The sequence below is a fragment of the Panthera leo genome, chromosome A2 (assembly GCF_018350215.1).
Source record: "Panthera leo isolate Ple1 chromosome A2, P.leo_Ple1_pat1.1, whole genome shotgun sequence".
NCBI classification, from domain to species: domain Eukaryota; kingdom Metazoa; phylum Chordata; class Mammalia; order Carnivora; family Felidae; genus Panthera; species Panthera leo.
In genome coordinates this window covers 1,703,357-1,726,491 of record NC_056680.1, presented here as the reverse complement: position 1 = coordinate 1,726,491, position 23,135 = coordinate 1,703,357, and the positions used below count along the sequence as shown (strand labels likewise).

General features: G+C 57.9%; 1 protein-coding gene and 1 long non-coding RNA gene across 3 annotated transcripts in view; one reads left to right on the top strand and one right to left on the bottom strand.

Moving 5' to 3' along the window:
- Nucleotides 1-23,135, top strand: part of GNG7 (G protein subunit gamma 7) — a 116,722-nt gene that overhangs the window by 68,454 nt on the left and 25,133 nt on the right. The window lies entirely within an intron of this gene.
- LOC122213727 lies at nt 15,083-21,208 on the bottom strand. The gene is made up of 3 exons (XR_006199620.1): nt 19,642-21,208; nt 15,969-16,104; nt 15,083-15,512 (listed from the first exon to the last, which is right to left on the bottom strand). It is a non-coding gene; the product is annotated as an uncharacterized LOC122213727 (long non-coding RNA).

The window sequence follows — 23,135 nt, the reverse complement described above, 5'->3', positions numbered from 1 at the left end:
TGAGCGGAACCCTCCGGAAGCACTTTGCGAGCCCTGGTTTATCTTCTAAGTAAACCTTTTCCTTTTGGATGGTTTTAGATTTTCAGGCCGGTGGCAAAGACAGCTCAGAGAGCGCCCTCCACCACCAGGCAGCCTCCCCTCCCGTCGGCCTCGGACGTGACTACGGTGCCTTGTCACAGCCAAGAAACCCACATCGGTGCATCGGCCTCCACGGCTTATCCCGATGTCACCAGCCCTGCCGTTACTGCCACTTCCTGTCCCATTTGGCCATCACGTTTCCTCAGGCCCCTGTTGGTTGTGACAGGTTCTCAGACTTTTCCTTGCTTTGTGGACAGTTTGGGGGAGGACTGGCCAGGAATTTTGTAGAAAGTCTCCCTGGTGGGGTTTTCCTGGTGATGGGTTTCTGGGAGGAAGAACCCAGACTGAAGTGCCCTTCTCGTGACATCGTTTTGGGGGTCAGTATTGTTGACCTCGGTGCCAAAGCCGAGATGACGTTGAGGTCATGTTCTGTTGGATCCAAACACAGTATTTATTCTGAGTTCCCAGAGCAGCGTGTTACTTCTGTCTCCTTCTTGCATCTGAGGAAATTGAGTCTCAGAGACCAAGGCCTCCTGGCAGGTGGCCGTTGGGACTGGGATGTGTCCCCGGGCTGGCCCATCCCCTTCCCGCTGTTCCCTGTCTCTCGGCCTCTTCTGGGCTCACAGGGACTCGAGCTCTCTGGCATTGTGTCACCCCAGGTGGCTCCCGTGTGCAGCCCTCGCTCTGAATTTACAGGCCTGCTGAGCAAATGGGAGACTCATCAGAGACCAGGAAAGTCGCTCTAGAAGATGGGAAATGCCAGCAGCCCCAGCACTTGCACCAATAAGGGGCCCGGCCGAGCTCGGGCTGAGCGCTGGCCAGGTCCGGTGCCGTCCCCAAGCCCTCTGGACGCTGGCCAGCCCCCGGTTCGCAGTCTGTAAAGGTGCCAAAAGGTCAGGCCTTTTAGAAATAGCTCTTATTTCCTATTTATAAAAGGAACACCTAGGGGTGCCTGGGTGGCTCGGTCAGTTGAGTGTCCAACTTCGGCTCAGGTCATGATCCCGTGGTTCGTGAGTTCAAGCCCTGCGTCGGGCTCTGTGCTGACGGCTCGGAGCCTGGAGCCTGCTTCGGATTCTGTGTCTCCCTCTCTCTGCCCCTCCCCAGCTCACGCTCTGTCTCTCTCTGTCAAAAATAAATAAACATTAAAAAAAAATTTTTTTTTAATTTTAAAGTCACACCTATTTGTCTTAAAACTTGTCTCAGAAAACACATGAGGGTCTAAAGAAGAAAGGGTCCACTGAATTGTTTGCTATACAAGGATGGATTTTATGGTATGTGAATCTGTTCCCATTTTTTTTTAATTAGGAAAGTTCAGGGGTGCCTGGATGGCTCAGTCAGTTAAGTGTCTGACTTTGGCTCAGGTCATGATCTCATGGCTTGTAGGCTTGAGCCCCCACGTCAGGCTCTGTGCTGACAGCTCGAGCCTGGAGCCTGTTTCGGATTCTGTGTCTCCCTCTCTCTCTGCCCCTCCCCTGCTAGCACTCTGTCTCTCTCTCTCAAAAATAAAGAAACTTTATAAAAGAAGAAAAATTTTTTTTAAATTAGGGAAGTTCACCCGGAGACGGCTGCTGGAGTCCCTTCCAGACTGACTTGTTTTTGCTGTAGTTTCAACCTTACCGAGAAGCTACAAGAACAGTATGAGGAACCCACACCCCCTCCGTGTGCCGCTGGGGTGCTAGCCCTTCTGCCTGCCCCGCTGGCCTGTTCTCTCTCTTCCTCTCTGTGCATACACACGTGTGTGCACACAAGCACACGTGCTCATGCGTGTGCACGTGTCTGCACACGTGTAAGCTTGCGCCCATGTATTGTGTGTGCGTGCCGTGTGGGTGTGCGTGCGTGTACACGTGTTATTTCGCACACGCACAGGTTGCATACATACGTATGCACAGAGCAATGTTTGCCATAGACACAGTTACGTGGCCTCTGTACCCATACGGTTCTGTGTATACGTGGTTATAGGTGTTTGCATATTGATCTCTCTGAGCTGTTTGAGATTAACTTGGAGATACCAGTCCCCTAGCCCCCACATCTTGTGCTGGGTATTTACTGAGAACGAGGACATTGTCTTACATAACCAGAAAATCGGGTAACAGCAGAATCGGGAAATGTCACATCAACACCGTCTCATCCAGTCCAAGGTCTGCGTCCAAGTTCTGTCACTTGCCCCATCACTCTCCCAGACGTGCCCCCTCCAGGGCCCCTCACCGCGTTCGGGTGCCATGGCTTGTTGGTCTCTTTGGATCAGAGGCTAAAAGGAACATCTCCTGAGTCATCTACAATGTTTGGATTACTAGAGAGTGGAACATTTTTAATCTGTGGTCATTTATGACGCTTTTTGTAGGTTGCTTACGTCTGTTGTTAACAGGACATTTTTAAAATTTTGAGAGACTTTGCAGCTAACAAAAGAGATACAGAGACAGTACAGAGAATTCCCATATACCCTTCATCCAGCTTTCTCTTGGTTAGCATCTTCCGTAACCACCAAACACTTATCAGAACTCAGAAATCAACCTTCCTGCAATACTATTGTCCAAAGCCTAGAACTGATGCAAATTTCACACATTGTACCACCAGTGAGCTTTTTCTATCATCCACACTATTTCAGGATCTCACATTCATTAAGTTGGTTTGTTGATGTCTTATTGATTTGCCTGAGAACTTTATATATTAAGGACCTCAATATTTTGTCTCTTGTTCCTGTGGCAAAGCATTTCTCATTTTGCCTTTTCACCTTGTGGTGGTAAACTAGGGATCCCGTAGACCAAAGTTCTAATCCCCACAGGAGGCAGGGGACAGGTCTCCTGGGAGGACGCTGCTGTCCTGTGTTAAGGAGGGAGTCACAGAACCAACATCAGGCACCCAGCAGGGCACAGGCCACCTACAGGGCCCTCCACAAACTGCTCCCACAGACACCGTCCCACTCCCTCCCAAACACCCACCGTTCCCCAGCACAAGCTGCCTAACGGCCACACGGCGCCTTGTAAAAAGCTCAGTATTTTACCCCCCACAGCCGTGCCAGCCACGGGCAGAGCCGCGTCCTGGACCAAATCGTGCTTCACCCTGACCCAGCATCTGATGAGTGATGAGGAGTGAGTGGGACCCGGCCAGGCACTTGGGGGTGGGAGGGGCATGTCTCAGGGTCTGCACCCTCAAAGGCAGGTGTCCCCGTCAATACGGAGTCGGAAGCCTCATCCCCACAGGGTGGGGCACAAAGCCACATGTGCCGCCCGGGAGTCTGAGCACCAGTGTGCCTCTGCCACTGCATTTGGGGAACTCGGGGGTGAGTGGGGCAGCCCCCCGCCCCCACCCAACAGCAGCGGGTGCTTTTGCCTCCTGTGGTTGGAGAGCTCAGAGACCACCCCCCAGCCGTCCTGGGCGATTTGCAAGTGAGGACATTGACACCTGGCACCCAGTCCACTCTGCCCGAGACCCCTTTTGTTGTTTCTCCTCTTGTCTCATTATCGAGGACTTTATATCCTTAAGAAAACCTCTGTCGGGGTTGGGGTCAAATCACAGATTAACGACTTGTCAGGCCGGAATTGCCCAAGCCGGCACCGGCTGTGGGGGCCACTGAGGCTGTCCACACGGCCCATGCCGGGCCTTCCGTGTGGCCAGATAGGGGCCAAAGGGGCGAGAAGACAGGTGAGCCCCAAGACGCTCAGGCGTGTGTTCTGCCTTGTCCCTCCATGTGACGAGGGGCCCGAGGGGTCATGGATGCAGGACCAGAGGGTGGGGAGGGGATTCAGCCCGTCACCCCGCTCGTTTCGTGGCTCCTCGTTTACTCAGCATCTGCTGGGGGCGGACACTGGGCTGCAAACTTTGCAAAGCCCCAGGGCAGCCTAGCGGGGTGGCCAAGGAGGGAGTGACGCCGAGGCAGCCTGCCCAAAGAAGAGCAAGGCCAGGAAGGCTTCCTGGAGGAGGCCGTGGCTGAACTGAGTTGGAAAAAAAGGCAGCCTGGCAGCTGTGAGCAGGCTGGTGGGTGGGCTTGGGGCAGGGTGAGGGATCCAAGAGATGAGGAGTTCCCAAAGCCTGGGCACAGGTCCCACCAGGTGCTGTAACATCTTGATGATGGTTTCATTTTAAAAGATTCTTCTTGGAGCAGTATGTGTGGCCAGCAGAATAATGGTCCCCAAAGACGGTCCCGTTCTGACCCCAGGACCTGTGAACTTGTTCCCTCACGCAGCAAACGGGACCTTGTCAAGGCCCCTGAGGCGGGGCGACCCTGGGCGCTCTGGGGGCCCTGCGTCCTCACGAGGTCCTCACGAGAGGGAGGCAGAGAGCTGGGCGGACCCCGTGCTGTTGGCCGTGAGGATGAGGAGGGGCCACGGGCCCAGGATGCGGTGCCTCTGGCAGCCGGAAAAGGGGGACACAGGGCTCCCTGGGGCCCCGGGGGAACCGGCCCTGCCCACGCCTGGGTGTTAGCCCCAGGAGGCCCGTTCTGGATTTCTGACCTCCAGAACAGTAAAGAAAGCATGCTGTGGGTTTAAGCCACTGGACAGGTGTTTTGTCACGGTAGCACCGAGGGACTCATCCAGTTCCCGAGGGCGGGGATACGCACCCCTGTTGTTCGCTTGTTCCACGCCTAGAAAGCATCTTTGCCGACCCCCCGCTTTGTTCTGCTAAGCTCCTCGCATGGGTGTCCCCTCCTCCAGTGTCCCTGAGGGGGTGCCCAGAGGCAGAACTCCCTGTCTCCCCACCTTGTTCCCCTAAATGCTCCCAGGCTCTCCCAGCTTGTGTGCTCAGGTCTCAGAGGCCCTGAGCCCCGCAGTCCCCCTCCTGCCAGTCAGCTGGTTCAACCAGCTCAATGACCAGCGTGGGGAGCTGGGTCCTGGTAGGGTCCCTGGTGAGTCACTGATCAGCACTCCAGGGGACCGCCCAGTCAGCTGCTGTGCAGGACAGGGTGACCCGCGGCCGGGGATGGTGGCCAGTGCCGCTGGGAGGGGCCTCCTTTTCTCTCGTTAACTCTGTGACGTTTCAGAACAACCCCGAGCCACACAGCGTGTCACATGCATCTGGGCGGCCACCACCCAGGCCTCTGTACCCAGACCCGTCCAGGCAGGAGCAGGACCCCAGGATCAGGGGTCCCTCCAGAGTAGGCCGTGGTGGGCGGGTGAGGGCCAGGGCGGGGGCTGGTGGTTTGCATTCTCAGGATGTTTTCCCCTAAACCGTCCCTCCAGCCGTTTCCTGGCCCCAAGCACACAAGTGACGCTGGCACGTGGCCAGGGCTGGTTGTTTTCCATGCACAGGGCGCAGGCTGGGGTCCACACCCCTCAACCTGGGAAGCAGGAGGCACGGGTTCCAGCCCCACTCCACCCCTTCCCGGGCTTGTGACTTGGAAACCCTGCACCATGATGTCTCTGCACCTGACGCTGATGACATTGGGGCCGGATGATGCTGGGGGGGCTGCTGGCATTGAGCAGGCAGGGCCCAGGACGCCCCAGAAAACAAGCCGGCCTGACGTCAGCAGTGCCGAGGTGTCTGTAGGGACAGTGAGCAGGCACCTCTCTGCCCGGCCCTCCGGGTTCCACAGTCACGGGGCCTGAGGGTCCCCTCTAGGAGCCGAGCCCCGGGGGGACATGCCAGCCCTCTCAGCCCCGCGAGACCAGTAGCTTGTCGCACGCGCCCCAGAGCGGTCACGTGTTAAATTGTTCGTATGCTGCCTCGTTTCATAGAGAATTGAAGTAAGAGTCCGGAAGAGATTCAAATAGAAAAAAACCACACACAGCTTTATAAAGTCAAGTGTGGGGCAAGTGCAGGGACGTGGGGGGCTCCCCCCTGTGCTCGGGCTCCACGGCACTTCTCCGAGGGCCCGGCCGGGCTCCAGCACGTTCTGGCACATCTCGGAGCCTCACCGCTGAAACTCCCCTCTCTGCACGCGGACATCGTGACGCCTCCTGTAGGAAAGGTCTGCTTTGCTTCATAGGTTTATTCATAAAATAACTGCGTAGTGTAATAATATCTGACTCACGGGTACGTAAACGCAATCTGTGCGCACGCCACACGTAAGTCATATGTACCCATCATGCACATAGCAGCCCAGGCTGCCTCCCAGTTGAGGGACCACCCGGCGGGTGTCTCCCCTCTCGGAGCCCAGCACCTCAGGCACCTCCCTCCTCAGGGCCCCGGGAGATGGTCTCAGACACTCTGCACACCTTATTCCGTGACCAGCACCCTCCCCTCGGGCACCATGCCTGTGCAATCTCCCCTCGCTCCATGTGGGCAAGGCCGCTTCCCCCCAGGGGAGTGTGGTAAAGGAGACAGATGTCGCCGTAAGCAGGTTCGGTCACGTAAGACTCTTAGGTCACTCACAGCCTCTCAGTCACTGTCTCCCTTGCTGGCCGTGACCGGGAAAGCTGCCACAATAAAAGGGCATCCTGGAGGGGCCATGGCCAGGGCCCCGGGGCGGTCTCTGGGTGCTGAGCATGACCCCAGCCAACAGCCAGCAAGAAGGCAGGGACCCCACTCCTGCAGTCACGGGGAGGCAGATTGTGCCAGCCAGCGGAGGCAGCAGAGACAGGCCGTCCTCTGTGGGGTTTCTGGCGAGAAAGCAGCCCCGGCCGGCACTAGGGAGCCTTGGGGCAGGGACCCCGCCCGGCTGTGTCCCCCCTCCTGGCCACCAGAACTGAAACACTAAATGGGTGGTGTTGGAAGCCACCACGTATGTGGTGATTCGTGACACAGCATGGAAAGCACACCCGCCGACCAGGGCCCAGCCTGCGTGCCCGAGGACACAGAGTGCTGCACACCCCGGGGCCCAGGTGACAGGAGTGTATGAGCTCGGAACAGACGCGTCGCCAGGCTCCCGTTTTCCAGGTGCGTGACGACTGGCAGCAGCCGCTTCTGGCCTGTGTCCCTCCCGAGCCGGCGGCCTCGCCCCGCCAGGCTTGCGCGGGTCCGGGAGCCACCGCTGCCCTGCAGGAAGGAGCGGCCCGCAGCCCCTGCAGACTCCCAGCACCCCACACGCAGGGTGCACGGAGCGCACAGCTGGAACTGGCCAGGCACGTCGGTTTTACTGTTGGCCGCCCGGCCGGCCCGGGCTACATGCCTGCACGCCACCCGGGGCCGCCTGGCGCGGCCCCTGCTCTGGGAACACGCATCCGCGTGCCTGAGTGTGCGTGCGTGTGCGCGGGGCTGTCCTGGTTTGCTCATCCCCTGGCGGCTTTCTAGATCCGTCCTCAAGGAGGGCCCAGACACACACCCACCCCCACACACACGACAAAATAAAACCAGGACCTCTTCCCTGGCTCCCAACCGCCCAGGGACGACCTTTCCCCCGGGAGCAAAGCAAAGCCCGACACACGCCGTCTTTCAGGGGGGCCTCAGGCCTTTGGGGGAGCCGTGAGCCCATCTGACAGATGAGGACCCCGCGCTTCGGCTTAGAATGTGGCTCAGAGCAGGTGTGGCACCGAGAAGCCGAAGGCGTCGTGCACGGCGGGCGGGAACGGGGGACGGGGCAGCTGCGGAGGACAGCCCGCGGGGAGTACGGGTCTTCCTCAAGCAGGTGGGATCCAGCAACCTCATTTGCAGGTTTACACCCAGAAGAACTGAAAGCAGGCCCTCGAGGGGACGCCTGCACACCCGCGTTCACAGCGGTGCGATTCACGGTAGCTGCAAAGCACGTCTGTCGACAGACGAAGCGTAAACACAGCGCGTCCATCCACACGCCGGAGTCTCGTCCAGACTCGGAAAGTGAGGGCGTCCTGCCGCCTGCCGCCGTGTGGACGGACCGGAGGACGCCGCGCAGTGACAGGAGCCGGGCACAGAAGGACGCGTCCCGCGTGACCCCCTAGAGGAGTCCCGTCCGCAGAGACAGAGAGTGGATGGCAGGGGGCGGGGAGTCGTGCTTCGTGGGGACAGGGTCTGGGTTTGCGGAGATGGAAAGTTCTAGAGACGGATGGTGGGGGCGGCTGCACGATGGCGTGGAGTGTGCTCGGTGCCACTGAGCCGTGCACTCAACGTGGTTACGATGGTGAATTTTGTGTTACGTGCATTTTACCAGAATTTAACAGTTTTAAATTAAATCAAAAAAGTGGGCTTTCTGGGAGAAAAAGTCTCACCCACGCTGCAGCTCAGCGTGCACCGAGAAATGTCCACAGCCCCGTGCTGGCTGGCTTCAGGCAGGGCGGCAGGGCGGGTACGGGTACAGGAGACGGGAGAGGGCGGTGGGTTTTGCCCGGACTCCACCCAGCACAGGCGACGGCTGCTGGCTGGCCTCCAGGCTCAGGGGTGCAAAGGAGACGTCCCCTCTCCTGGGGTGCAGAGCTCAAGCCGTGGCCCCTTCAGCGCTGGCCTCTGCCACCGCGGTCTGCCACTCCCGTGCCCTGCTCTCCAGCTTCTCCAGACACAGAACCCCGGGAGGGGGGCATCCGTGTCACGTGTGGATGGTTCTCCAAGGACACACAGAGGGGAGGGGAGGGGCTGTGTCTTCCCAGTGTTGTTTCCCTCCGATTAGCCTGGCCTCCGCCATCTGTGCAGAAACCCGGTGGGAACCGGCTGCTGAGAGCTGTGATGGGAAAGATGTCCATTAAACCCAGGAGGCCCGTCCCCTGTGAGCACCTGCGCCCTTCCGGGAACCGTCACCCCGACCGCGGGGGCCCACCTTGCTCCGCACAGCTGCGTTGTAGTCTCGCAGGATCGTGTCGGAAAGAGTAGCTTCTGTATTTGTTGCCAGGCTGTGTGACGGACAGGAGTGGTGTCAGCTTAAAGCCCTTTCTGCAGAAACGACCAGAAAGTGGATCAGGGGTCCGCAGGGCCTGGGGGAGGAGGGGAGGTGAGGGGCTGACGGCTGAGGGTACGAGGTTTCTTTGTGGGGTCATGGAAATACTGGACCGTGCACTTCAGACATGTGAGGTGTAAGGTGTGTGGGCTTTATCTCAGTAAAGCTGTTTCGGAACCCCCGCCGGCAGCGTGCGTCAAGGCTTGGCCTCCGTCCCCGCCAGTGCGTTGCGAGGGCTTGAGCGGTTGTTCAGGAAGGGACTGAGCTCCCCAGCACTGGAGGTATTCAAGAGGCCGTGCTGAGCGGCAGGGACACTGGGGGACACCCGCTCTCTGGACTTTGCTGCTGCATCGCCCATGGAGGGTGGGCAGGAAGGAAGCAAGGGTCACGTGGGGGGCGTCTTCCCACCCGTTCCGTGAGCTCAGGGCACCCACCGGAAGGGCCTTCTCTTACCAGAAGCTTCCAGGGAGCAGGCAGCAAAGCTGTAGCAGGTGGACCCGTAAGGGGCTCCCCCACATCCACCGTCTGACCCCGGAGCGCAGACGGGGGCCCCCAGGGATCATCCGGGGGCATCGCTCACCCTCCCCACAAACGACAGGCGCGGAGCGTGTAATGGGTTGAATGGTGTCCTCGAAAACCTCCCGTCCGCCAGGAACCTCAGATCGTGACTGTTTGAATATAGGGTCTTTGCAGATGTAACTTAAGGCTGGAGATGAGGGAGGCCCCAAACCCAGAGACCGGTGTTCTTGTGAGAAGAGGTCAGTTTGGACACAGACACACGGAGGAGAGAAGACAGGGGGCCGTGGGCACGAGCGAGGGGGGCCTGCCTGGAGCCTCGGGGGGAGTGAGGGTGGTGGAGGGCGGAAGGCGCAGGCGGGGGCGCTGTCTGAGAGCGCGGACAGAGTCCAGAAACACACTCGTAAGTCGTGTCAGCTGACTAGGACGAAGGAGCAGAGACAGCGCAGGGGGCAAGGGCAGTCTTTGACCCAAACGGCCCCAGGGCAGCCCGACCTCCCCGGGGCCAGAGAAGGAAGCCAGAGAGGGCTTGACCTGGAGTCTGCCCTCCAGGATGTGAGAAGAAGTGGCTGCTGGAGGAGGCCCTGGTCTGGGGTCCTGTGTCAGGGTCCCCCACCGGGGGGCTCACCCAGAGCTCCTCCTGCACGGAGGGACAGCCCCTGCCAGTGAGATACGGGGCCCGAGGCCCGCACACCCCGGACCCCACGCGCGCCCGGCGGCTGAGCAGGAAAGAGGGCTCTGGCCGGGATGTCCCCGGGACCAGGGAAGCCCCCCGCAGATCCAGGGAGTCTGGGGGCCCTGGGAGCAGGAAGTTGACGGCACGCCCCCGGCCCACCCTTCTACTTGGTGGACCTCAGGCCATCAAGGTGGTTGTCCTGTGCTGTGGACGGAATGGGCTCTGACCAAGTGTCCGTGGGCAGGTCCAAGCCGGCTCCGACCCGCTCCAGGTTTCCTCCCGACGCCTGGCCACATGGCCCTCGGCTCCCGGTGCAGGAGAGGCCCCCACGAGGGAGGCCCACGCAGGTGCGGTGGTCTTAGAGCCTCAGCGGTCTGAGGGCCAGACAGGCATCAGCCGTGAACCACTTCCCTGGTGTTTGTTAAAGCTGAACATCTCTACGTGTTTGGGTTTCTTTTGTGCGCGAATTGTTTGTTCCCTGCTTCTGCCGTTTTCCTACTGGGGTCAGGGTGTCATTTATTCCTAGAAAACCTTCTAGTACATTCCATGTGCCGCCGAGGCTTGTCTCAGGGGCCGTCTCTCTCCATGGGTCCAGGTCCTTTGCTGCCCCTGCGTTCTGACAGGTGCCAGGAAACCCACTGTGTGAGCTCCAGGCACACGTGGGCCGCCCATGTGTGGCTCTGAAGGGACGCATCTGTCCCGACCTGAGGCCCACTCAGTTTCTGCATGACCCCCTCAGACACTGCTCCGGGTGCCCTGTTCCCAACGGGGGGTGATCTGCCCCCAGGTGTGTGGGACGCCGTCACACGGGGGTGGCGATCGCCAGGGAGGCCGTGCAGCTCCCACAGCACCCGGGACACCCCAGATGTCAGCAGGGGTCTAGTACAACTATAGTACTAGTACATCGTACATCACTTCCTGTACTTTTCCTTCAAGAATTAGGACAAATACGAGCCATTATTACCCCCCCACTTAGACAGACTTCATTCAGTTTCCTGGACTCCACTAGGCCTTTCATACCGTGGGTTCTCCCATTGATGAGTTGTGTCTGTGTGTGTGTAAGTGTGTACACGTTAGCGTGCCCGTATGCATGCACTATGTGTACGTGTGTATTTGTGTATATATAATTATGTGTAGCGTGTAATTGTGTGTAAGTATATGTCTATGTATGCACGTGTGCACACACAGTATGTGTGTGTGTCTGTGTGTGTAAATGTGTCTTCGGATGCCTGGATTGCATCGTGAAGGACATTTTCCAGAAAGGCTTTGTAAATGCTCATTTCCCAAGTCCTTGCAAGCTGAGAACGCCCTTCCTTCACGCCTGCACATCTGAACAGCATCCCAATTGTATTTTAGGGAAACGCACCCCAATGATTACAGCCAACACATAACTGGGTCGTGGAACCTCCAGACCAGGGTTGCAAAGTGTGGCCCGCGCAGCGAGTTTTGTAAATAAAGTTTTATTGGCACACGGCCACACCCGTTCATTTTCACGTCGCCCGCGGCTGCCTTCCTGCTGCAGGGGCCGAGTGAGCGGCTGTGACGTGACTCGACCGCCAGCCACTTTACAGGAGAAACGTGCCAACCCTGCTTTGTAGTTTCTATTCAGTCCTCAGCCTTGACGTCAGGAAGCAAGTGGCTGGGGGTCACCGTGGCCCAAATTCTGGCCCCCCTGTCTCAGAATCAGACCACGCCAACACCCAGGGGTGTCTGTGAGTGTCCTCGGGTGGCTGGAACAAAGTACCCCACCCCAAGGGCTATAACAACAGACCTTTATTCCCTCCCTGCACCCAGGGCCGGAAGCCAAGGTCAGGCTATCCGTGGGGCTGGTTGCTGCGGAGGCCCCACGGTTCACTCAGACGCCGGACTCCAAACCCCAGAGGCCTCCGCCGGAGAAGGCGTCTCTGTGCTTACAGGCAGGCTTTGCTTCTCTGGTTGCAGTGACGTGTCTGGGCCTCGGCCTTGCTGGCTGCTTGAGAGAGACCCATTTACCCAGTCTCGGGTCCTGCTCTTTGGTTGGGGTACAGAGGGGGCCCCCTGAACCTCGGAACATCCTCAATCCCTGCCCCACACCCTCAGCCACTCAGGTTCCTTGTCCCACCTGGTCTGCAGCTCTGCCTATCCCTGAAGCCCACAGGTTACTTCAGTTTCCTTTTAAATCAGAAGAAAGCCGCGAATGTAACACTCCAGACAGGATCGCGTTTATCTTCGCGCCAGCAAGGTCATAAAGCAGGTTTAGCGTTTTTTCATGGAGACGGACCTCCAAAGTCAAAATGAGGCCCCGCCCTCGTCCTTTCCACCCTGGACACATCACTGCCTGCGTGGAAACTTCCTTCTGCCCCAGTGAGAGGCCCAGTTCTCCTCACAGCAGAGTCCATTTTCCACACTTGCCCGGCTTCACCCCCAGGCCCCCCATCTACCCGCATCCTGGCCTGAACTTCAGTACTGCCTACACATGGGCCTCCCTGGGTCTCCAGCTCCACCCTTGAGCTCTGTGCACGGACACGGTCCGCTCCAGGAGGCCTACTCCCTACTTAGCTCCTTTTGTGTAAAAAAAATAATAATAAAAAATAAAAATAATTGAGATATCACGCACGTGCCATGAAATTCACCCATTTAAAGTATGCAGTTCAGTGTTTTTGGCCCATTCACAAGGTTGTGCAATTATATCACACCATTATTTGATTCCAGAATAGTTTCATCACCCCCGAAATAACCCTATACTCCACTCCTCCCCCCCCCCCCCCAGCCCCCAGCACCCACGAGCCTCCTTCCCATCTATGGATGGGCCCGTTCTGGACGTTTCACACACGTGGACTCACACCCCATGTGGCCTCTCGTGTCTGGTTCCCTCCCTGAGCATCGTGTGTTCAGGGTCCGTCCGCGGGGCAGCGGGTGTGGGCGCCTCGCTCCTGCTTGCGGCCAAATGACATTGCACTGTATGTGTGTGTGTATGTGTGTGTGTATTCATTCACTGTTGGTAGACATCTAGGTTGTTTCTGTGTTTTGCCTATTACGGATAATCCTGCTGGGGACATTCGTGCATTCGTTTTTGTGTGGACGCATGTTTAAGTTTCTCCTGAGTGGATACCTAGGAATGGAATTTCTAGAAGAGATAGAAAACCCATAAGGAGCTGCTGTTCCTTCACCTCAGGGTCTGTTCATCCCTCTGGGTCAGGGTTCTGCAAACTACAGCCAGGAAATCAAATCTGGCCCTCTGCCTGTCATTGCAAATAAAGTTTTATTGGTGCACAGCACACCCATTACATGTTGTTTATGGTGGCAACTGAGTTGAATCATTGCAACAGAGACCATGTGTCACCCAAAACCAAAACTATTTACTCTCTGGCCTTTTACAGAAAAAAAAAGTATATTTATAACTTAGCACTTTATTCACACACTGTAATCACCTGTTTGTGTATCTTTAAAATCCCCACACACAGACACACAGAAAGTTCCCTTAGGGCAGGAATTTGGTTTTTTATTCCGTTACTTCTGTTTCTTACTATCATTAAACCTTTGCATGTGTTCCCCACCCTCACCATCCGGGAGCACAGAACACGTCAGACTCCCAGGCCTCACTTTCCTGTGGGACACTGCACTGGCCTCATTCGGGGGTCCCCGACCTCGGCTGCCCTGGGGAGTCATGCGGGACACATCCATACCAACTACATCACGTTCTGTGGGGCAGGATGCAGTGTCTGTGTATCTTGAAGCCCCCGGGTGATTCCGAGGCTTGTGGGAGCCTTGTGCTGGCTGGTTCCTAGTCCCAGATGTCTATACTGCCCTTGGATTTCGCCCTGGATGGAAGGAACCAATAGACCCTTCCTCCCGTGCAAACCGCACAGAGGTAGGAGCACCTGCTGGGGCAGGGGGGTGGAGATGGGCGTTTTCTGCATTTCCCCAAGTGTCCTGAGTCTGCCAGTCCAACAGGGAGAGGGGGACCCTTCTCACCTGAGGTCCTGGCATGTCACAACTACAGAGAGATGCACCTGCAGCCAATTCTTCCCCCGCCCCCCCCCCCGGGGCAGCTGTAACCAATGACCCAAAACTTGGTGGCTTAGGACAGAAATTTATACTCTCACAATCTGAAGGCCACAAGTCCCAAATCAGGGCTTTCACAGAACCTTGCTCCCTTCCAAGGGTCCATCCTGCCTCCTCCAGCTTCCCGGGGCTCCAGACATCCCCCCAGTGCCTGTCTCTGTGGTCCCATGGCCTCTGCCTGTGTGTCTGAGAGCCAACCCCCCTCCCCTCTCTGAGGGGACACCAGCTGTCATATTTGAGGCCCGCCTTCCATTCAGGATGACCTCACCCCAGGGTCCTTGACATCTCACATCTGCAAAGACCCTTTCTCCAGATGAGGCCACGTGGTCAGTGTCCGGGAGAACGTGAATCTGGGCGACGGTGTCCACCCCATTGCCACAGCAGACCTTGTTGTCCCTCAAGATGAACCCGGAACTGTCCCGCACAGAACCACCCTCCCCACTTTGCGACCCGTCCCATGGTTTCTTTGGGGGATCACCCCTCCCCGCCCCCCACACCACCTCTGATGCCTCATTACTCGTCCTGTGACGTGTTTCTGTTCTGTACCTGCATGAATGCCTCTGGTCCTTCTTGGGCCAGGGAAGTGGCGGGGGTGGGGGGGGGGGGGCGGGGAGTGGAAATGCTGGAATCCACTGACAGTCACCTTGGTGATGATGTAGCAGGAGGAAAGGATATCAAGTCAACACTTTGTACCTTAAACTTACAGGTGCTCTATGCCTATTATGCCAATGCAAACAAATTTTTAAAAAGTAAGTTGGCAGTTATGTTAAAAAAAAAAATGCCTCCTTAAAACGAAGACAGTGGGGGATTAACTCAGTAATCCTAGAGTGTGGTTCTCAGTGGAAAGGGGGTGGGAGCGACACGGTGGGCCGTGTCTGGGGACATCTGTGGCCCTCACGACTCCATGCTCTTGGCATAAAGGGTGGAGGCCAGGGATGCTGTTCAGCCCCCATAGCACCTGGGACAGCCCCCAGGGAGTGACTCAGCCTGATGTCACCAGTGCAGGGTGGGGGGACCCTGTCATAGATACCGAAAGTAAGGATAACTTTCAACTGAACATAAGTGATGTTTATTTATCAGTCATGTTTCAAAAAGAAAAAAAGAAAAAAAAAGAATGAGCCGTGGATGTGTCTCCCTGAAGTGGTGACAGCTTGGGACCCTGCTTTCCGGCGGAGGACAGGCCAAGGGCACAGGGACAGCTGCTCTGGGGTTTTATGGTGCTTCACGGTCAGGCTTGGATGCGAACCGTCTGAATCTGCTGGATTTTATTGCAAGGCCCCAAGCGGGCAGAGGGCACAAGTGGTAGCTGCCAGCCCAGTTTCGTTCCAAGAAACAGAGCACAGAGAAACTTCCAAGAGAGGTGCCCAGGGAGGGGATTGCCCGGCGGCTCCCCAGAAGGGCCAGTCACAGTCAGAAAGACACAGTTCCCGTTCGTTTCACTGCCTGGGCAGCTTCCTGTGCTGGGTGGTTTTCTCGGCATTTCTGAGACCAACCAAGAAAAAGAGTAGACGGTCTGTTTGTCGTCCTTCTAGGAGATCCCCGGTGTGGGGCAGGGGGACCCAGAGGCAAAGCCGCAGAGCAGGAGCCGGGGGGCGGGGGGGGGGGGGTCTCTGTGTGTGATTGCATCAATGCCTGCAAGGTGATCTAGACCTGTGTCCCTGGCACTGCAGACACCAGGCCGGGCCCCACCCGCTTGGTGCCAGGACTACCCGGGTGTGACAGACACAGCCATCCCCAGACACTGCCCAGTGTGTCTGGGGGCAGGAACCCCCCAGGTGAGATCCCCCCGACCCAGCGACCCCTCCACACATGCGCACGCACACATGTGCATACACACTAACACACACGCACGTGCACACACACACACACACACACACACACACACACACTGGCATGTGAAAGTCTCCACCCACTCCTGCATATAAAGAAGGGCCTTACTAATGAAAAAGCACAGAGTCAATTAGCCAAGCCTTCTGGACTCTTCCTTGCCCTGAACAGGCGAGCCGCAGGCAGCAGGTGTCTCCAGCACCGTCAGGGGCCCCGCTTGCTCTGCAGAAGCAGTCCTCACACCTTTCTTGGGAGCGGAGGAGAAAGAAGGGACAGTAAGCTTCCCCCCGGAGCCATGCCGTGCCCCCATAACCCCACGTGGCCCCCGTCCAGCCGCTTCCCCTGGGAGGCTCTGACGTGCATGCCGTGAGGATGAGATCTGGGGGAGGAACCGAGGATGCTGCGGCGCCTCAACCGCAGCCCGAGTCGGCCCCGACCCTGGGAGCCACCGCTCCTGCTGGCAATAATTTGGATTTGCTTCCACGTGGCTTCTGTCCTACACAATCTGCGTTACATTATCCTTATCGCCGTTGCTGTGGGGAAGCGCCCTGGGCACCGCACTTGCCCTTTTCGTCCTCACAGAGACCGCAGAGCAATGCCGGGGGTCCCCATGTTTCAGGCAAGGCCTCCAGGTTCACAGAGCCAGCCGGCAGGTGTCCAGACAAACGCCTGGAGCCATGGCTGGAACTTACTCCACCCCCACCCCCACTGCCCCTCAGGCCAGACAGACTGACCTCTCAAAGCTTCTGAGCAGATCCTGGCCGGCTGTCTTCTAGAACCTTCTAGAATCTTCTAGGCAGTTCGTCTCACTTAAGCATCTCTCCCTGAAGTCAGAATCTACCCTCTTTTCTGTCTTCAGGAGCGAGAATCAGGCTAATAATAATGAAAAATGTCCTAATAATGGAAAAGAGGGTAGTGACACACTCTGGGAGGAGGCCCTGAAAATGTTGTCGTCTTGAGGCAGGTGTTGGTGACACCCGTGTCACATTTAAATGCACACAGCTGTAATGAGTGATATCTGTTTGCTCATCTGTACGTGTGTTAGCGTTTTATACTTGAACAAGAGGGTGTGGGAAAACACAGGGTGACGGAATCCGAGACCCGTAGCTCACTGGCCGTGTTGTGGGGTGATGGCTAATTGCATGAGTGCCCCCCTCACCCTGATGGGACCTTTCTGCAGCCTTTTTGAAGGCGTAGCTGCATTAAGCCCCCCGTACCTTTGAACTCAGGATTTACACTTAGGAATTTATCTTTAGGGGAAAAAAAGAGAGGCATACACAGACATCGTGTGAATGGATATTCGTTTTACGTGAATAGATTTTCATGGCAAAGAGGAGAAAAACAGAAACAACCCAGGCATCTAATGATGGGCAATTATATATCTTCATGTTTCTATATTTATATGCATACGTATGGTGGGTTCCTGCTGTGTGGTTCTGTTCTGCGAGGTCACTACAGACACAGAATTAGTGGGCAGCAGGCGCGGCTCCTGGGGACACGCTGGGTCAGGTTCCTGGAGCCTCTGGTCACATCGCGGTCAGCCGATCAAGTCATAACCTCGTGTCACACGGGCTTCCGTTTAAAGACACTTCGATACACAGCTGACTCGTTAACGTCGCGCTCACAGCCAACGGCGCAGGAACTGCCGAACGAGGCTTGTCTGACACGTGTACTTTCTCCGTGAGGCGTGTCGCGGCCGGGAGCACCTGCCAGCACGGCCGCCGTGCACCTGGACGGACTCACGCGGCCACCGAAAGCGCAAAGTGCGAATGCCACGGCCCTCGGTATTGAGAAGGCCCTCTGGTTACAGCCGGAGCTGAGCGCCTCGTCCCACCGCAGCTGGGAACGTGGGTCAGTGACAGATGTTTCACTGCTCTGCACATGTCTGAGGATGACTGAGAAATGCACCCCCCCCACCGAGAATCGATTGGGGTTTAGTGAGTGGGCAAATTTGAGAACAAGGAACCTGCAAACTGTGAGCCATGACTGCATCCCAGCCAGCGGCCCTCAGCACAGGATGCTCAGAGTTGCCCAGGCAGCAGGGAGGGGGCCCGAAGCGGGGAGACTTCACCAGCAGTCTCCCACCCCCCACCCTGCTCTGTCTCCCCACTCGGTGCTGCGTTTTCTGGTGGCTCTCACCCAGCCCTCCCTTAAGGCTAGTTCTGCCCCCAAGGGTCATGGGCCATAACTGGGGACATCTGTGGTCATGACAAAGTTGGAGGCTCTTGGCATCGAGGGGCTGGGGCTGGGGATGCTGCTCAGCCCTCACAGTGCCCAGGACGCCCTCAGAGAGTGACCGGGCTCCCATGTCTGTGCCAAGGGGGAGAAACTCTGCATTAATTATTTAGGGAAAAATATTGAGTCCAGTCTTACCCACACAAGAGAGCAGAGTAAACCCCCAGGGGTCAGAAGGTACAAACCAGGGTAGTCCCTGTGTCTGTGAGTCACTCCCTCTCTCCCTCCGCCCAGTGTGTGTATTTCTCTGTGTGCAGCCTCCCAGGACGGCAATAGTCAGTCAGATGCTTACGGAACACTCGGGGGGTTCTCCTGAGGGTCGGTGGAGCCCCTTAACCCAGGGGGTCTCACCGGGGGGAGATTCTGCCCCCCAGGGGACATTGGGGATGTCCGGGGACATTTTTGGTGGTTTCACCTCTAGCGGGGCTCCTGGCGTGGAGTGTCTGGGGGCCAGGGATGGTGCTCAGGACACCCCCAGAGAACTGCCCGCACTGGTGTCCCCAGTGCCCTGGGAGAGCCCTGCTTTAGAGAGAACCCCCCACCTGCCTCCTTCCTACACCTGAGACCCTGGAGCCTCCTGGAGCCTCGGCCGGACCTCCCCTCCCAGGCAGTGGTCTAGGAGGTTTCCACCCAACGTCCGGCCCCGCCCCCTACCCCCTACGACTGTGGACTGTGATGCCTGCCCCCCTGGGGTACAGAGCGGCTGACACAGGCCCATGTGGCCCAGGAGTGGCAGCAGTGGCACGACCCTTTGTGTAAGTGGAAAAAAACCCTGTTGGTTTGTGGAAAGAGCTAATAATGTTTGCAGAGGAAGAGGGGCACCGGAGAGCTTGGGAGCCAGAGGGACACAGCCTGTGCCGGCCCAGGGGCAGCGGCTTCTGTTGACCCTGCGGGGCAGGCCCACGGCAGAATCAGCCCCAAGGACCCGCACCACTCCCCCAACTCCAAACTTGAGTCTAGCTGCCGGCTTTTCAAAGTGTGGGGGCGGTCCCCGGCAACTGCAGGTGTCCCCCTGGCCTCCGTAGCCTGGGGCTTCCTCGGCCGCACAAAGGAGGCCACGTCCACGGAGATGCAGCTGGACGGGACAGGGTCCCCACTCGCCTCTCCCTCGTGGCCCTGGTGCTCCCTCGGGCAGCTGGTGTGGCACGGGGTATAGGCTGGCACTCAGGGTCTCAGTCTCAGGGCCACCCTGCCAGCTGGACCCGGTGGCCCCCAGCGGCTGTCACACCATGTGCACGCAGTATCAGATTCAGCCCTGTCCAGGGTTCCGCCTGGTGCAGGGGTCCCGTCCCCTGGAAAACAACAGCTTCAAAGTGCCCGGGCCCACCCCGGTCTGGTCTCGGGACTTCCTCCCCTTCCTGTTGACCCCCTGGCCCTCAGCGGCCAGCCTCAGATCCCTCGGCTTCCTGTGCCCGTATACCTGTCACCTCCTCCGCCCGAGGTTCATTGGTTTGCCCGGAGCCTGCACTTTCCACCTCCCCCTTTTTCATCCCGGCACGGGGCTTCCGGCAAAGTAGAAAATCAGACGTGGAAAAACACTGAGGCTTACATCTCAAGGCTCAGTTCCTGAATGTTTTGTTTTCCTGACACTGGTGTGTCCGACGGACCGGACCGTCGTGTTCCAGAACGGGGAGTGTCCAAGCTGCAGAGAAACACAGTTCTCTCTCCCGACTGGATCGGCTATGAAGAGTGAAGCGGACTCTCCAGAAGACCCCGCTTTCTCCGGAGGACGTGGCCGATTCCCGTTCGCCCACCACGTTTTCGGCGACCGCGCCGTATTTCCCCGAGAAAAGCTGGAGGTGGCCAAGCGACCACTACGGCACCCGCTCCCTCTCCCTCTGTCTCCCCCGCTTCAAACCGAGTAAAGTGGTGTCTTTGGAAAAACTGGAAAAGGTACAGCGCATTCATTCTTACTTCATGGGTTTGGAATCTGTTGTTTTTTAGCAAAAGGAACAAGCAAGCCACAGTGCTTCATGTGCACGTGACACACTGGGCCTCGGTCACCGTGGACAGGGCTCCGGGCTCGGGGCCAGGAAACCCGAGTGCACACCCCAGGTCCGCCCCTAACCGGCTCTGTCACATTTGGCGGATTCCTTTCATCTCCGCCACGGAAACAACATCCTCCAACTTCCCAAGAATGTTGCAGAGATTAAACGTGGCCGTAGATCTGAAGAGGCAGGATTCCGGCCCTGGGGCAGGTCTCTGGCAGGTGTGAGCGGCCGCTTTGGCCGTCGCAGGGCGGGCGCGTGTGTGCGTCCAGGAAGCCTGTCCACCCGGCTCGGCCGGGGCCTGTGCTGCGTTCGTGGTCCTTGGTGCCCCGCACCCCCCAGCCCCGCCACCCAGCCCTCTGGCCACTCTCATTCCCACGACGTGCGCCTTCTCTCCTCGACTCCGGGTCCATCCGGCGGGCTGGTTGCCAGCTCTTGTCCATCTCTTCAGAGAACCGGCTTTTGGTTTCGTTGACTCTCCTGCGGTTTTTTAGTCTCTGTTTCAGTTTTTCATTTACCTCTGCTGTGTGTTTGTCATTTCCTTCCTCCGCCGGCCCCGGGGTCTCTTGCCACTTCTCGTTCCTTAAGGTGTAGAGTCAGCTCGTGGATCCGCGATCGTCCTCTTAACAAAGTCTATTTATTTCAATGTCAGTTTCATCCAGAAACAGCCTTACAGAAACATCCAGAATAATGCTGGACCACACACACCGGGACGGCCCGTGGCCCAGACAAGCCGACGTGGAAAATGAGTCACCCCAGGTCTCCCAGGCTGGGGCCACTTGTGCAGCTGGACGGCCCCTCAGAGCTCCGGGGCCATCGATCGCCACACTCCCTGGGAAAGCAGGACAGGGCGGCCGCTGGGGAGGTGGTGACAAGGAAAGCTGAGGGGCGGCCAGGCGCCCGGGCAGACGCTTGTAAACACGTGTCCACGGCAGCCACGAGGTGCAGACAGCCCAGAGGTTGATCGGCACATGAACAGGTGAACGAAACATGGTCAGTCTGCACACGCACACGTCCGTCGGCCGCGAGCAGTGGGGGAAGCACCCATACCCGCCGCCCTGGGGACAGACCCCAAACACACCACGCTCAGGGAGGGAACCAGACACGAGAGGCCACACGGGGTTTGAGTCCGCGTGGGTGAAACGTCCAGAACAGGTTCATCCATAGAGGAAGGGGGCTCGTGGGGGCTGGGATTGGGGGAGGGGGAGGGGTAAATGCTAAGGGGGAAGGGGTTTCTTTTGAGGGTGATGGGATGTCCTGGAACTAGATAGAGTGTGGTGGTTGCACGATAATGTGAAGATACCACTGAACTGCATGCTTAAAAATGGTTAAAACGAGGGGCGCCTAGGTGGCTCAGTCATAGAGCATGCGATTCATGATCTCAGCATTGTAAGTTCAAGGCCCACATTGGTCATGGGGCCTACTTAATTTTAAAAAATGGTTAAGGGTGGCTCAGTGGGTTAAGCATCCGACTCTCGGCTTCGGCTCAGGGCTCAAGGTACGATCTCACGATTCGTGGGTTTGAGCCCCGATTCTCTCTCTTTCTCTCTGCCCACCCTCCCCCATTTATTTGCTTTCTCTTTCTCGTTACGTAAATAAGTGAACTTTAACAATATAATACAATAAAACTTTTTAAATGGTTGAAACGCGCGTCACACGATGTATACGTTTTGTCAGACGTGCACACGTTGAACCTGACAATCACGTACTTCAAATGGTGAGTGCTGTGGTTTCCCAACTGACCTCGCTGTGAAGCTGCTAGAAAGAAGTGGGGCGGGCGAGAGAGGAGGAGGAGCCCAGCGTGCCATGGCCGGGGGCGGGGGTGTCGCGGTCAGGTCGTCGTCTTCCTTCTGTTCCAGCGTCTCGTGCATACGTCCAGGGGACGGGGACAGGCCCTTCCCAAACTCTTGGAACGGCAGGGCCTAAGCGCTCGGTCACAGAATGAGATCCGGCTCCGCCTGGTCTCTGCCTCGGGGTGGCAGGCGTGAAGGAGACCGTGTCCCTCCCGGTGCCGGCGTGGGACCCAGCTGGGTGCAAGTGAGACCCCCCCACCAGGCACGTGGAGCAGGGGAGGAGGCAGGACTGTGGCCAGTGTGCCGTCCAGGGGGAGCGGGGAGTCCTGGACCCCTGGGCACCTCCAATGGTCACAGAAAGTCCACCGGTGTCCCGGCAAGTTCCTTCTGAAACGCACCAGAGCACGTTCCGTAGGAGGTGGTTCTTTAGCCTGAAATCAATTTATAAGCAAATCTCTGTATTCGCTGGCGTAGCTCCACCTCCGGAGCCCGTGCTGGGGAGCAGGCGCCTGAGACGCGTGGCCCGGGGTTTGCTCCCCAAAACCAGACACACAGCTGTATCTGCCGAGAGCAGTCATTTCAGTCAAGGATTTCGGGGTCGGGAGCAAGACGTTGTTATTTTGCATTATTTTTTTCTATTTCCTCTAAGTTATTTTTACAGTCAGGTAGGTTCATTCAGGAGCGGAAGGGCCAGTTGACGTGACGTTGTAGGATAAAGTGGGGGAGCGTCCTGGTGGCCACATCAGGCTGCTCCCCCTCCCCCTCCTCCAGGCCGGGCTTCTGTCTCTGGTCACGCTCCTCTGCTGTGCCAGTGATGCTGTGTGACAGATGGCCCCAGACTCCACCCATCTATTGTCTCACAGTCTCTGTGGGTCCGGAATCTGTGCACAGCCTAACTGGGTCCTCTGCTCAGGGTCCCGCAGGCCACCATCCAGGTGCCAGCCAGGCTGCATCCTGCCCCAGGGGCTTGGGGGGGGGGGGGGGGACCCTGCCCCTGAGCCCCCTCGGGGCATCGGCAGAGTTCGCGTCCTGGCAGCTGTGGGCTGTGCACGGGGTCCCTGCTGCCTGTCAGCTACGTGCCACACCAGCAAGGAGGATCTCAGATGCAGGGACAGAAGTCGGAGAGGCTCCACCAGAGAACGCGCGGGCTGCCCTGCGGAAGTCCTGTCCGGATTCCGCGAGATCCCCCCCGCGCGTTCTGTGTGTGCACCCCGCTTCCCGTGTGCCGTCTCTCCGAGGTCCTGCAGAGGCTCTGAGAGCCA